This window comes from Gigantopelta aegis, chromosome 3 (genome assembly GCF_016097555.1).
Source record: "Gigantopelta aegis isolate Gae_Host chromosome 3, Gae_host_genome, whole genome shotgun sequence".
NCBI lineage: Eukaryota > Metazoa > Mollusca > Gastropoda > Neomphalida > Peltospiridae > Gigantopelta > Gigantopelta aegis.
In genome coordinates, this window is record NC_054701.1 from 82,008,391 (window position 1) to 82,024,486 (window position 16,096).

Sequence of the window (16,096 nt, forward strand, 5' to 3'; positions counted from 1 at the left end):
GATGTGGACGATTACTATATAGATGATACATGTTATATGCATGTACTAGTACAGTAGAACTGTGAATACTGTAGATGACCCTTTTAAGCGTTGCACCCTCTTCCCTAGGTACACCCTGCATCCGCCTTGCCTGTTGTGACAATTACAAAATTACAATATTATTACCATCCATATTTCCCGACCCGCAAGTATCACAGCCTCGTGGCCCCTGGATCCGCCACGGCAATAGAATGCCATTGCACAAAACCCATGAGAGGGTCATGGGGAAGTAGGTTACTGGCTGAACAACAGACTGGCACCAGTCGTCTGATAGCTTGCACGTCATCCTGCAAGGCATGCAGAGTGTATTTGAAAGGATGGGGGCATTGTCAGAATGATGGTCGGGGGGAGACAATTTTGAGAGCCTGAAATGACATTTCCAACCGTATAGGCAGGGAAAAGTGGAGGGGCCATTCCCCTGCCACCCCCCACCCCCCACCCCCCACACACACACACCTCCAGTTCTGCGGCTCCTGTCGTGATCAGTGTTTTGTCTTCCAAGACGACAATTCTCGTCTAATACCGTGCTCGGATTGTCACTTCCAACATACAAGAGTAGAAAACCACCACAATGCCATCATCAGTAGGGAGTTCCAATCACATCCCAGCTGAACATGCCTGGAACATCATCAGAATACGTGGAGAGTCACCAGTGATGCTAGACGAACCACTGACTAGTATCCGTCTCGCTGATAGAGGGTTCCTCGAATAACCACTGGTCGCTCGATTAAGTATGTCGCATCATATCACCGAGTAGGCCTACCTCATCATCTTGGGGTGTTTATTTACTACATGTACCAATGGATACATCCGTAACTTGCTTTTCCCTAAATCACCCTGGTTAACTTACCTTGCCGTTTTCAATCATACGTTTTCCTTGGGATATGAACAATCAATGGCCATCTATATCACTTCCTCCATTGTTACTACCTATTACTAAACTAAATAACTAAACAGTAACCACATCTGGGTACGTCTTCAGGTCCGTATTTAGGGAGGGGGTGCGGGGGGTTCGTCCGAACCCTCCTGCTAAAGCTGAGGTTCACTTTAACTCTCTTCTTTTTTTTTTAAATATTGCACACATACTTGATTACAACTCTCCCATAAAACGATATTTGCTTGTCTTCGTCATTTAGCACTCTCCTTACCAATCCAGCAAAATCAAAAGAAAGCAATCTGATTAAAACCAGTGGAGCTAATTTTAATTGGATTGCTATATTTATGATCTAGTAGGCTCTTGGATATCCCGCTAAACAATTTTAATAGAATATACGTGTATTAGGGAAGGAAGGAAATGTTTTGTTCAACGACGCACTCATCACATTTTATTTACGGTTATATGGCGTCTGACATATGGTTAAGGACCACACAGATATTAAGAGAGGAAACCCGCTGTCGCCACTTCATGGACTACTCTTTTCAGTTAGTAGCAAGGGATCTTTTATATGCACCATCCCACAGACAGGATAGCACATACCACTGATTTGATATACCGTATAACCGGAAATTTTCGTGGATTTTTATTTTCGTGGATTTCGAGGGTAAATAGTCAACATCGAAAATATAAATTCTTGAAAATATTTGAAAGCATCAACAAATTCTATCTAAAATATTTATTGTGAAAATCATAACACACTGACAATTTACTGGAACATTTTATTTCCTGCCATGCGCAGTCTACCGGATACGACAAGAGGAGAGTATAGTCAAGACAACAAGTTAGAATTTAAAAAAGGTTATTGTGTGAATCTCACTGTTTGTCGACTATAATGAAATATTTTTAAATTTCGTATATTGTTTTTGTCAATGTCCGCCCGACCGCACTGCATCGGTGATTTTGAGGTGGATGAACGCAGATTTCAACATTTCCTGGCGTGTTTTCAATTCTGCCATAACTTTCATAATCCACCTTGCATGAATTGGTTTTATCGCCGAAGTACGCATTTCGATCTTTATATCTGTTACACCTTCGCCGTCTTTCATAGCCAGGGAAACCTGCTTTGAATACCATGTGGTGAACTCAGACTTCAGGGCGTCCTTCAGTGGTTTGTTCACACATACGTCGTAATTGGCTTTACACAAAATCAAAGACTGTGATCAGTTGTCTAGCGAATAGCATACCGGGTATCACAATTCAAATTATTTATTTCCATATATGCATCATACAGAAATGTACATAAACATAAACTAGTAGTGCTAATAATGATGCTACCATCATGAACATGTTAAAATGTTACATAAAACTCTAAAATGAATTGCCTTTTTGCATGAATATAAAATAACATACAGATATAAATGCATACATGAAAGAGAATAAAAGTATAGTTATGTGGTTTTGTTTTTAGTTTGTTCTAGACTGGTAGAGGCTCTAGAGAGTTCTGTCCAAGCGCGGATTTAGTGCCCCCCCCCCCCCCCCCCTATTTTTGGGGTCAAGTTTTTTTTTTTTTTTAACTATAGCATACACTAGAGTGGAATTACACAAAAATGCACTTATTTCCCAATTTTGAAGATAACAAAAACAGTATGACAATACCAAAAACATACGTTAATATAGCTATTTTGTTACTCAGATGCGATGAAATCGCGTTTCAGGCCACTTAAATTTCAAAAATTTCGCGGGGGAGCATGCCCCCGAAACCCCTTAGGAATCTCGGGCGCTTCGCGCCCTCGGCCCCCCCCCCCCCATTTAAAAATCCTGGATCCGCGCCTGCTGTCCTGTGATTTAACATTTCATAGCACGACTGACCTATTATTACGGTTATATTCCCTGGGCAGTCTAAGAGAAAAAACGATTTCTCTTTGTTGGTTAGATGTTGAAAGTCTGGGCAGAGTTGTTGTATTTTATTGTATAGGATATTTCGTATGTGGGAGTTTGTGGGACATGTTGTCAAAAAATGTATTTCGTCTTCTACTTCTTGGTTACACAGTCTGCATAGTCTGTCTTTTCTGTCAGTGTTCCTATATCGTCCAGTTTCAATTTCAAGTCGGTGAGCGCATATTCTTAGTTTTGTAAGTGCCTGCCTAAAGTTTACATTTTTAATTTGGTTTACATATTCGGCTAATTTATATTCATCTTTAATATGTTTGAATATTTGGAGTTTTTCAGATTTTTCTAGTTTTATTGTAAAGTATTCTTTGAAATTGTTGTTAAAGGAAACATGTCACGTAAACCATATTTGGCACCAACCATGTACAATTAATTATAAATTGAATCACCTAAAAAAAAAAATTATAAAAAATTAATTACTTAAAATATCTCCATAAAAGAACCCCAGATACGAGCTCTTAGCGGAAATTGCCGATCTTTAATGAGCAGGGCAATCACGAGGTCCGTGACGTCAGAGACGCGTCGCTTGATCTGAAGCCTTACACTTAAAAGCATTAGTCCGTACCACTCATAAAGAATCTAAGACTTGCACAGCTTACCAAAACAATGAGTGTTCGTTCGCAAAACGTTTTGCCGTATCAATATGAGCTGTTAGTAAATGAAGAAAGACGCACATTTACTTACAACAGTGATACTGAAGAAAAAACGGATAGCGAGTCGGAGGGTGGAGAAACTGATGGTGCCAGACCAGACCGGTCGACCAATTTACAGCCCGGAGCCCGAAAGCAACCCGGAGACAAAACCAAAACTCGGATGCTAATGCCGAGGTGTATACTGTTCATATTTAGCATAAAGATACACCTCGATATGATGTATTTAAATATGTAAAAAATATAAATGTAGGACAAACATTTTTGGGGTTTTTTTAAAAGAAAATGTCGCATTTTTTTATGTTCGGGCTGTACATAATGAAATCTGTATGCACAGTGTAAACAAACGCTCTAATTTACGACAAGGCGCTTCACTTTCATTAACCTGGCTTGTAAAACAACATAAATGACTTGAGAGTATAATCAACTTTTAAACTAAATATATTTCTATTTGCATCAATAGAACGAAATGGGGTTATAGTATTTTTCTCTCATAAAAAAAGTAGCATATTATTAGGCCTATTGGTAGGGTGCGTTAGAGTAAAAATGACCACTCACGATACCCAAGTGATAATTTTCTTTTCTTTGGTACTACGTAATTGGTCAGTTTTGTAATTTTAGATGGGAAAGTCTACTTAATCGAGGGTTTTACAGCATTATTTACAGTAATGAAGCAGGGCGGCTGATAATGTCTATTAACATTGTACTATAGTCGCGACAGGTTACGCCACAATACCCTGTGATCTTAAAAAAACTGGCACGTATTTTGTACGTATGTCTAGACCGTGGTAATCACTTACCTGGTCGATACCCTGCAATATACACCTGCCAATCAGGAATCACATGTGCAGGCCACGGAAAGAAAGGACCAATTAACTAAAACAACACTCCGATTCTCAAGTCAGCCCGTGGATGAAACATAATAGTTATTTCGACACCGACAGTAGTGGGTTTTTTTGTATTGAACTTCGTGTTGCTTTGGAGCTTCGGGCGATGAGGAACGTTTTTGTGACGTATTCCGCCCGAAGATTAAAAACATTATTTAAAATTAATCTCAGTTTGGCCAGCGATGAAGTTAGACGTGGTTTCATGCGCTCTCAACTTACCCCCCCCCCCCACCTGGGGGGACTGATCGCTAGTTATGGATCGCTGTTGGAGTACCGCGTCGCGTACACCGGGTCACGGGCAACCGTGACCTTGGTGTATGGCGACGCGGCTACAGCCAAGAGGAAGGGAACTAGGAAGAGGAAACGTGCGCCAGGGGCGGCTCAGGCGGGGACAAAGCTGGCGGCTCAACCGCCAGTGGCGGTCCCGTCTGCGTCGCCGCCCCCACCACGACCAAACCGGACGGATCGACGGGAGGCGACTCGCCAACCAGCCGGACCGACTGTTCAGATGCGGGAAGTGGAGCAGCCAACCAGTGCACCGCGACCAGCGTCACCTGTTCCCGCTCGTCGTTCGTCTGCGTCGAGACCCCCACCCACGGGGGACTCCGCGACGGCGACTCTGGATGTTGGGGCTGTCAAGAGGAAGGCCGTGACCCCCCCGGAGGACCAACCAGCCAAGACGCGGCCTTCTACTTCCTCTTCGGGTGACTGGAGAGTGGCAGCGCGGAAAATCAAAGGCCAGTACTCTAAGTACTTGGTGGGAGACGTCACGGACCCCGACAGACTGCCAGGCGGGGTCTACGAAGAAAACTTCAAGACGTTTCCCGATGGCCACCAGGTCGCCATCCACACGGTCAAACTACGGGGAGTGGAAGCTATAGTAGTGACGTCGCGCCGGAATGATCTTTACCGACAGGGATTCCTCAGCCATGACATGGATAACAACACCATCCACAGAATCATGAAGATCGTCACCGGCGCCCAGTACCCACAGATGGTCCACTGCCTTAACACCCACAGCTACAGGAGACTGGTGCCTCACTTTGAGGAGAGGAACAACATCACCTCCCCGTAGATGCTGTGCACCCAAACGGCCTTAACGAGGCCACTCGCGTGGACATATCGATCGGACTTTAAACTTTTAGATCTGCGTTCAAAATTTTATGTCGAAATTACTTTTTTTTTTTTAAATATTATTAAATAGTCCGATCCTCTCTTCTTTCTCTTATTTAATTTTGGACTGTCCTTCTAAAATGCTCCAAATTATATAAATATTCGACCGAGCAGTCAATTCTTTTTTATTTTTGGCTTGTAACCTTTTTATTTTTTTATCTATTAACTTCTTTACTAATTGCTATTTTCAAAATTCTGCCCAGTTTCTACCACCCCCCCCCCCCCCCCCCCCCCCCTCCATCCCGAGTCAGGCCACCGATCTTATCGGAGGTCGGACTCGGGATGGGCGTGTTCGAAACCCTAGTGGTATATGGGCACGTTAAACTAGTTATCATCATCATTTAAAATTATTATTGTTTTCTACACGTTTTTTTAAAAACATATTTAAATACATCGTACTGAGATGTATCCTCATGCCAAATCCCATGTTTGTATATGCCATATTTAATTACTTATTGACGTTTCCTTCTTCGGACGGTGAATACAGATTTTGTTATGTAGGCCTACAGCCCTAACATGAAAAATCTTCTTTTTTTCCAAAAAAAATAAATTAATAAAAAATTCTACATTTTTGTTTTAACATATATAAATACATCATGCTGAGGTGTATCTTTGTGCCAAATATGTACAATGTACACCTCGGCATTCGCAACCGAGTACTGTTTTGTCTCCGGGTAACGTTCGGGCTCCGGGCTGTACTGACACCAAAGTACTATGCGGTGTTGGTGTCCAATCTTTTCTTTTGCGATAAAATACACGCGTCTTTCTTCGGATACAATCCTTTGGAAAACCATAAAAAGACAATCCCGATCGTTTAAACTGTTTATTTTTACACCCAAAGGCCGCGCAGTACGGCACTGTTGGACTGAAAAGATCGTAAGCCCCTTACTCCATATATAAACAGTTAACAACAATGGAAGAGTACAGCGGCTCTGACGTCACTTCCCTTTTTTTCCGAACGCTCACGAAGAAATATGCATAAATCGTACTTTGATACTGATTAGCGTAATTTCTTCATTTTAAGTTAACTACACGTATTTTATTGTTATAAAGTTATTTGTATATTATTTTTATATCATTTTTCTTTTAAAATGAGCTATAATATGGTCTCGTGTCATGTTTCCTTTAAGGGTTTCAGTTATGGCTTTTGCATTTCTTTTCATGCAGTTTTTGTTATTTTTTAGTTTAAGTGGGTCGATATTGTTAATTTCAAACATACATTTGCAATATCACAGTGGCCAATTAGGCTACAACCGAGTGCTCTATTGCTTAACTTTACACGTCGGTGGTATCGAACAACTGGCAGCCGAGGTGAAACTTTAATCAACAATAACAAGTATTCTTGCAACTAGACTTGCTAAAACTCGAAAATAAAACCACTTTCAATTTAGATTTGGCAAACGACGAACATAAGAAACCTTGAAGTGTTTTTATATCCCAAACCACGAAAAATTAAGACCACGAAAATTTCCGGTTATACGGTACCAGTCGTGGTGCACTGGCTGGAACGAGAAATAGCCCAATGGGCCCACCGACGGCGATCGATCCCAGACCGACCGCGCAGTACCACTCAGCTACGTCGTGTCCCTGTAATGGGGAATAGTCTTGTCTTACAACTCGTTGTATATCCGATGGAAACAACAACAAAGTCCTTAGATGTACAGTTAAGTTAACGGTGCGATATTATAGCTACAAGTGCAATATTTCGCTATTTTTATATTTATTTGTAATAATTAATAATTAATAATTAACTACAGATTAATAGATCCCACACATAATATGTGCATAAATAACTCGGGGATATATAAAAATAGTAATGTGCTTGACACCGCTTGCACATCGGGTAAACAAAGTCGCGATCAGTACTGACTAAACTCCTGTTCTGTCACGTCATAACAAATCAGTGATTTTACCAAGTCTGACAAGTTGATAGGACCGTCAGACATAGATGAGTTGCACAAATACAGCTAACTTCTCGGCAACATCCTCCAGATATACTGGCCTCGGTGGTGTCGTGGTTATGCCATCGGTCTACAAGCTGGTAGGTACTGGGTTCGGATCCCAGTCGAGGCATGGTATTTTTAATCCAGATACCGACTCCAAACCCTGAGTGAGTGCTCCGCAAGGCTCAATGGGTAGGTGTAAACCACTTGCACCGACCAGTGATCCATAACTGATTCAACAAAGGCCATGGTTTGTGCTGTCCTGCCTGTGGGAAGCGCAAATAAAAGATCCCTTGCTGCTAATCGGAAAGAGTAGCCCATGACAGCGGGTTTCCTCTCAAAATCTGTGTGGTCCTTAACCATATGTCTGACGCCATATAACCGTAAATAAATTGTGTTGAGTGCGTCGTTAAATAAAAAAATTCTTTTTTTCCTCCAGATATGTTATGGAGTGTTTGCAGTAATCCAAAGCGCCAGATTTATTTAAAGCTGCGATCTTAAATTTTAGAGAATAGAAATCAAACCAACCAACACCACACACACAAGCATAACAGACGACCTTTTAAATTGATTTTTTTTTTTTTTTTTTTTTTTTTTTTTTTTGAAACATCAAAAACACTTGCAAAAAACTGAGAATATTGCCAAAAATAAGGTTTATTGTCTGTATTCATTTTTTAAATAATATTTTGTTGTTTTTACTGTCTTTATCCTTCTTTTTTTTCAACTTCAAATAATTGCAGTAAGTCTAAAAGAACATGCCTTGTACGTGCATATTATTTTAATAGTCTGCAAACATTTGTAAAGAAAAAGCAGACGGTATCAAAAGACATAAATATTTTGTTATTCGAGAAGAAAATTAGACAGAAGTGAAATTTTTTGAACCCCTTGGTTTACATTTTTATTAAAACCGACGTCACGCTTGGGTTGTTTCCCCTCATGCGTAAACGGTATACATGTTATGAAAATCGTTTGCGCGCTCGCTTCGGTGTAAAAACAACACGTCTGCTTCCCTCACGGCGCATGTTTTCCCCATCTGTCGGGAAAAGTCGCGAAATTCCGCAAGTTTGATACATGCAGATATCGGGTGTGTGGAAATGCTGGTGTTACATTTGTTTACATGTTTCGTAATGATTGCGGAACTCCAACACATGCATATGGCGGTGTGTTGTTTCTGCTGTTGTATAAATACTGCATTGTTGCTGGAATAAGTAAATTCCTGTTTGCCTTTAATGACGAAACGCTGATAAAGCCGGTCTGTTAACATCATTACTTTGTTTTTAAAACATCTGGAGGGGTTGAAAATGGCGTTTCGTCGCCTTACTGTGGGTGGCATGTTTTCTCACAACTCGCTTTCGTTTACAGTATATCTCATGAAAACAGATTGACATGTAATAAAAGACTTTAATATCGGTTACAATAATGTATTAAAATAATATCAGAAACAACAACATTCTGTATACAGTTTACAGGGCCGTAGCTAGCTGGGGTGGGGAGGAAGAATAAATCCGGGGAAAATTATACAAAATTAAAGAAAATTATCTTCTTATCCGTTTAAGAAGTTTTAGACTATTAACTACTCAGTTGCGCCCTCCCCCTCCCCCCTCCCCCCCCCCCCCCCCCCCCCCGCCCCAACAAAAAAGTCTAGCTTCGGCCCTGGTTTACATGAGCACACTATCGGGAGGTGTATGTGTATGTGTGTTGGGGTGGGGTAGGTGGGTGTGTGGGTGCTTTTGATTAGAGAAATCGAGTGAACACGGAAACAGGAGGAATCATATTTCAGTTTGTGCCATGGTCGCATAAACGAATTAGTTACTTATTTTCCGTTTCTTTTATTTTCCTGTTACTTCCTCCCGAGATATTCGGGGAAAATGTGCTAACCTGAGACCTTTCTACCAAGTATTTCCACCATTCTACCCTCAAAATTAGTTGTAATCCATATAAACATGCATAGTGATTCATTTGCAACCCTATATAGCTGTTTTATAGTAATGCTAATATCCAGTTTCGGACATTTTCGTTTAATTCGGGCCTGCTCCCTCCACAAATATACGCCTATGCATTGAGCTATTTCTAGTTTCAGCCAGTGTTCCACAGCTGGTGTAACAAAGGCCGTGGTATGTACTATTCTGTCTGTGGGATGCTGTCTATAAAATATCCCTTGCTGCAAACCGGAAAGAGTAGCCCATTCCCCTCTTATTATCTGTGTGACCCTTAACCATATGTCCGAATGAATGAATGAATGAATGTTTAACGACACCCCAGCACGAAAAATACATCGGCTATTGGGTGTCAAACTATGGTAATGCAAATAAATAAAGTGATGATCAACATCAATATAAAAATTCAAGGTTTAAACAAAAACAGTGTAAAGAACTGTGCAAAAATACAAATACAAATATCACAGAATTTTACAGACACCGAATTTTACTCTAAACTTCAATTTGTGCTGTATTGGCCATTCTCAAAGAGAATGTTACACCCCTGCACCACGGCGAGGTTACAGCACGCGCAGGGGCCATATGTCCGAAGCCATATAATCAACTAAGAATAAAATGTGCCGAGTGCGTCCATTTCCCTCCCTGTTTCTTTCCGTTTACCCGAATTGAGACCCTTCTTCTTCTTTTCATCAGTTAGAGAAGTGCATAAATCCAATAATTACGTATATATATATAAAAAGTTTGTTTGTTTTACGACACCACTAGAGCACATTGATTTATTAATCATCGGCTATTGGATGTCAAACATATGGCCATTTTGACACAGTCATAGAGAGGAAACCCGCTACATTTTTCCATTAGTAGCAAGGGACTTTTATATGCACCATCCCAGACATGACAGCACATACCACGGCCTTTAATATACCAGTCGTGGTGCACTGGCTGGAACGACAAATAGCCCAATGGGCCCACCAACGGGGATCGATCCCAAACCGACCGCGCTACTACTGGGCTACGTCCCGCCCCGTGTATATATAATGCCGATGTATGGGCTCATTGGAATCTGGAATCTCTATTACTCGGTGGTGGTGTGGTTAAGCCATCGGACTTAAGGCTGGTAGGTTCTTGGTTCGCATCTTGAAACCGACTCCAACCAAAAGTTTAACGACTCAGTGGATAGGTGTAAGGTCACTACACCGACTTCTTTATTACTTACCACAAACACGCTGTCCTGGACAGACTGTCCAGATAGCAGAGGTGTATGTCCAGGACAGCGTGCTTGAACCTTAATTGGATATAAGCTGAAATGAAATGAAGCCGTATTTGCAATCATAGTATTGACGTAATTACTTATTAGCCGATGATTTATAAATCAATGTGTTCTAGAAATTTAAAGTAATTTGTTTCCACAAGAATCATGCTAATAAGCAGCTGGAGTGGTCTTCAAAGTAGGGATACAGTATTATTATCCTGTTCAATTATTTAGACCCAAAGTTTTTTGCAAATGTTACTTTTATTTCCTATTCGATATTTGTTTTTTTTGCATTTACATGAAAACAAACCCAAACCCCGACAGGTTTTATATACAAATCATCATATAAAATGCACGAAGTTGACTTAATTCCACTTTTTAAAAATCTCTGTGTCGTTTGAATGCACGTTATTTCTCCTATAAATAACTACGGTCATTTGCATATCAAAACATTGGGATCTGAGGCTACGTGAAGGCCATTATAGCTTGTTTCACTAAATCAAGGTTATTATTGTTTTGCAGTGTGTAACAACATTGTCTAATCTTTCCGTTAAACATAGATGTAAACAAACAGAACATGTAACCCTTTCTTGTAGGTGCATTATATTTAATAAATTTAGCTAATGTAAACACAACTGAGGTGTAGCACAGTAATAAACACAAATCACCTCACACACCGCAGGAATGTGCTTTCCAAATTTATAAATAAATTTAATGCAGGGCCGGACCCAGAAGACCGGAGGGGGGGGGGGATAAAATGTCAAAGGCCACCAACATCAAATAATAATAAAAATGTTATTTAATTTGCCTCTAAATTGGGGAACTCATACGTATATATATATATATATATATATATATATATATATATATATATATATATATATATATATATATATATATATATATATATATATATATATAGTATTTAGGGTGGTGCTAGGGGCTGGGGTTTGGGGTGGGGTGTTACATTTGTAATGCGAAAAACCAAAGGGCTATTGTTCGGACTCGTATGGGTTCAACCACTTTTTCATCCCGCAAACACCCCTGAATGTTCAAAATACGATAGCATTGCTTGGTCAATAACATCATTATTTCGATCTATGACTGCACGTGCTATTGTAGCAATGTGTAAACCACGTAAAATACAAGTTAGGTAGGGTATATAAATTCATTGAAAATGAAGTAGTCGACATTCTTGTTATTGTATTTGAGGAAAAATATGGGTAAATCGAAAAACACTTCAGTTGATGTAAAATTGTGTATTAAGAACGTTTTCGATTATTTTGAAGATGAATATCAGCGCGGTAGACCTAGGTATGCTTCTTATCGAATTGTCGATCGAGTTGCCGCTGCACTTAAAGTTTCGGTTTCAACAGTAAAAAGAACTGTGAAAAATCTAAGCTTACGAATCCAAGCACAGAAATCACTGTTAAAAAACGCGACCGAAAACTCATCGATTTATTTGATAAAGATGTTATTAGACGACGAGTATACAGATTTTATAGAGAGGACGAATTACCTACATTACATAAGATTAACGTGGCTTTAAGGGAGGAATGTGGAATCAACATATCCATATCAACTTTACGAAGAACACTCCATGACCTCGATTTTAAATACCAACATATGTCTACAACCGGAAAAGTGATTTTTGAGGACGCCAATATATCACACAGGAGACTGTCCTATCTCCATGAAATATCCAGTTTACGAGAACAGGGGTATTTAATAGCGTATCAAGATGAGACCTGGGTGAATGTCAACCACACAACATCCCACCACTAGACAGATATCCACCCGGGCACAAGTACTGCCAATCACCTGCCGAAATCAGACGCTGCTGATAGAGTTCCTAAACTTTGTTCGGTGACTGGGAAGGGAAAAAGACTTATTATTTGTCATGCTGGCTGTGATAAATATGGATTGATAGATGGCTGTGAATTGATCTTTGAGGCCTAAAAAAAACAGACGGAGACTATCATGGTGAGATGAATCATGACAATTTCATCAAATGGTTTGAAGAACAACTTATGCCTTCTCTACCAGAACCTTCTGTTATCGTCATGGATAACGCAAGCTACCACAACAAATTAACTGAGATTACACGATGTCCTGCACTAAACACTAAAAAGGAAGAAATTCAGTCGTGGCTACGAAACAAAAATATACCTTTTGAGAGTAACATGACAAAGCCAGTTCTTTATGAACTTGTGAAAAGTAACAAATGTGCAAAGCAATTTGTTACTGATGGTATTGCTGAACGCCATGGGCATTTGTGTCTAAGACTGCCGCCAAGACATTCTGAACTCAATCCGATAGAACTGATCTGGAGTCGAGTCAAAGGGCACATAGCTCGTCATAATGATGGTAAAATGACCACGGTGCGGAGAGAACTTGCACATGCATTGAACTCTGTCACACCTACACACTTCTCTGACGCAGTTAAACATGTAATAAAGATCGAAGAAGATTTTAGAAAACAAAATAGTTTTATAAGAAATAAAATACCCCCTGTGATAGTCCCCCTTAACGAAGATAGTGATGAAGAAATTAGTTCGTCGACTGATTAAGTTATTTCTCCATACCCATCAGGAGTATTACTTTAATGTATGCATGCACTCTTTAACACCAAAAACAATTTATTTCCATATCATTCACTATCAAACAACCTAACAACCTATAAACTAATCGACTAGAAATGCATATAGACTACACATACATACGAGAGAAATGTTTATTTAACGACACACTCAACGCATTTGATATACGATTATGTGGCGTCAGACAAAACGGTTAAGGAGCATTATGACAGTGAGAAAGAAACTCGCTACCGCCACATGGGCCACTGTTTTCGATAAGCAATTTTGATAAGCAATAAGGGACGTTTTATATGCACCATCCCATAGACAGGATAGCACATACCACAGCCTTTATACATCAGTTGTGGTGCACAGGCTGGAACTAGACACAACCCAGTGGGTCCACCATGAGGGATCGATCAGTCGACCTACCATGAGCTAACGCTTTACCTCCGAGCTACGTCCCGCTCCATATATACTACTCAAAAAGATTTAAGGGTCAAACATTTATAACCAAATAAGTTTCAGAGTGTATTAGATTGATGATGTAAACTACACCAAATTTTTTATTTATTGTTCCATATTTACAAAAAAACACAAATAAACGTCACTGTATACAAGAAAGTCACATGACATGCTGTCAAAGTTGAAGGTTGTCAAACATGGATTTTACACATTAAAACATTCGTTTAATAGTGTGTGAATCCACCCCTGGCGCGAATACACTCGACACATCGTTGCCTCATGCTGTTGATCAGACGTCTGAAGAACTCTTGGGGAATGGCCTGCCACTCTGCCATAAGAAGTTGACCCAGATCATGAAGGTTGGCAGGAGGGGCATGGTTATCCCGAACTCTCCTGCCTAATTCGTCCCAGACGTGCTCTATTGGGGCCAAGTCAGGCGAATATGCTGGCCAATCCATCCTGGCGATACCTTGTTGTCTGAGAAAGTCCGTTACCACCCTGGCGCGGTGGGGTCTGGCATTGTCATCCTGCAGAACTGCCCCGCCGCCAATCTGCTGAAGGCCTGGGAGAACCAACGGCCGGATAATCTCATTCAGATAGCGGATTCCATTCAGATTGCCATCCACCACATAGAGGGGGGTCCTGTGGTGGATAGAGATGCCGCCCCACACCATGACGCTGCCACCACCGAACCGGTGACGTTGTCTAAAGTTAACGTCAGCGAAGCGCTCCCCAGGACGTCTGTAGACACGAGCCCGACCGTCGTTGAACTGGAGACTAAACCTGGACTCATCAGTGAACATCACTCGACCCCAATGAACACGTTGCCACCACAGATGAAGCGTGCACCAGTGACGTCTGGCCGTTCTGTGACGTGAAAAAGCAAGTTATGGGCACTTAGCAGACCTTTCGCTTTCGCCCTAATTTACGTGCAAATGTAAGCATGTTTTCGCCATTAGAACTAGTCGACAGTGTCAATGACAGTGGATTTTAATTCATTTATGGGTTGCTTAGACCCACTTTCGTCAAAATGGAACAATACCATGCGTGACATTATGTAGCTAATATAATTGACATTCAGAAAATAATGTCGAAAATATCGTCTGACCCTTAAATTCTTTTGAGTAGTATATATACAAAAGAAGCCTTAAGTGGGGTTGGGGTTGTGCAGAGGGTCACACCTCCACCAATCGCATGTATACCATATTCTTCTCTCTCTCTCTCCCTATAACCATATAACCATAGATTAAAATATGTTGAGTGCGTCGTTACATAAATGGCGTCTCTCTCTCTCTCTCTCTCTCTCTCTCTCTCTCTCTCTCTCTCTCTCTCTCTCTCTCTCTCTCTCTCTCTCAGTCTGTCTGTTTCTCCCTTCAGCGCGCGCGCTTGTGTATTCCACGATATAATTATAATATTTGTTACATATTTGTTTTTCAAACTGAGGTTTTGTCACTTGAACTCTCCACCTGAATCCGCGCCTGCTTCATGTTTACAGATATTTTCTTAAATATAGGTCATACTACGATTTGTGCGGATAGGACGATAGAACCGAACATTAGTTTGAAACGCACTATAGAATGATGCTTTTGATATGCAAATGACCGTAGTTATTTATAGGAGAAATAACGTGCATTCAAACGACACAGAGATTTTTAAAAAGTGGAATTAAGTCAACTTCGTGCATTTTATATGATGATTTGTATATAACACCTGTCGGGGTTTGGGTTTGTTTTCATGTAAATGCAAAGAAAACAAATATCGAATAGGAAATAAACGTAACATTTGCAAAAAACTTTGGGTCTAAATAATTGAACAGGATAATATTATTATTATTATTATTATTATTATTATTATTATTATTATTATTATTCCCTAAAGATTAACTTGATAAGGGTATATAGATGCGATCAAACTCACATTTCTAAAAAAAACCCCCAAAAAAACAACCCCAACAAATGGCCGGTTATTATACCCCAAGAACTACAAAGTAGTTGGAAGTTCACACCCATTTGGTGACAAATCCATCATTATTCTAATATAATATACTCCTCACAAAACGTTAAGCAACAACCAATAAGTATTAAAATGAATTATTATATGACAATATTCTTTAAATGATTTGATCTTGTCAAACCTTCAGCATTCAGTAAGCACACTCAACATGGCCCGACCATGCTATGAGTTGCATTGAAGTTATCTACTCTTGACTACAACACCCATATACATGCATATCCAAGCTGATCAGCAGATAAATAAAAACAAAACAAAACAAAAAGTAAAGTTTGTTTTATTTAACGACGCCACTAGAGCACATTGATTTTTTTATCTTATCATCGGCTATTGG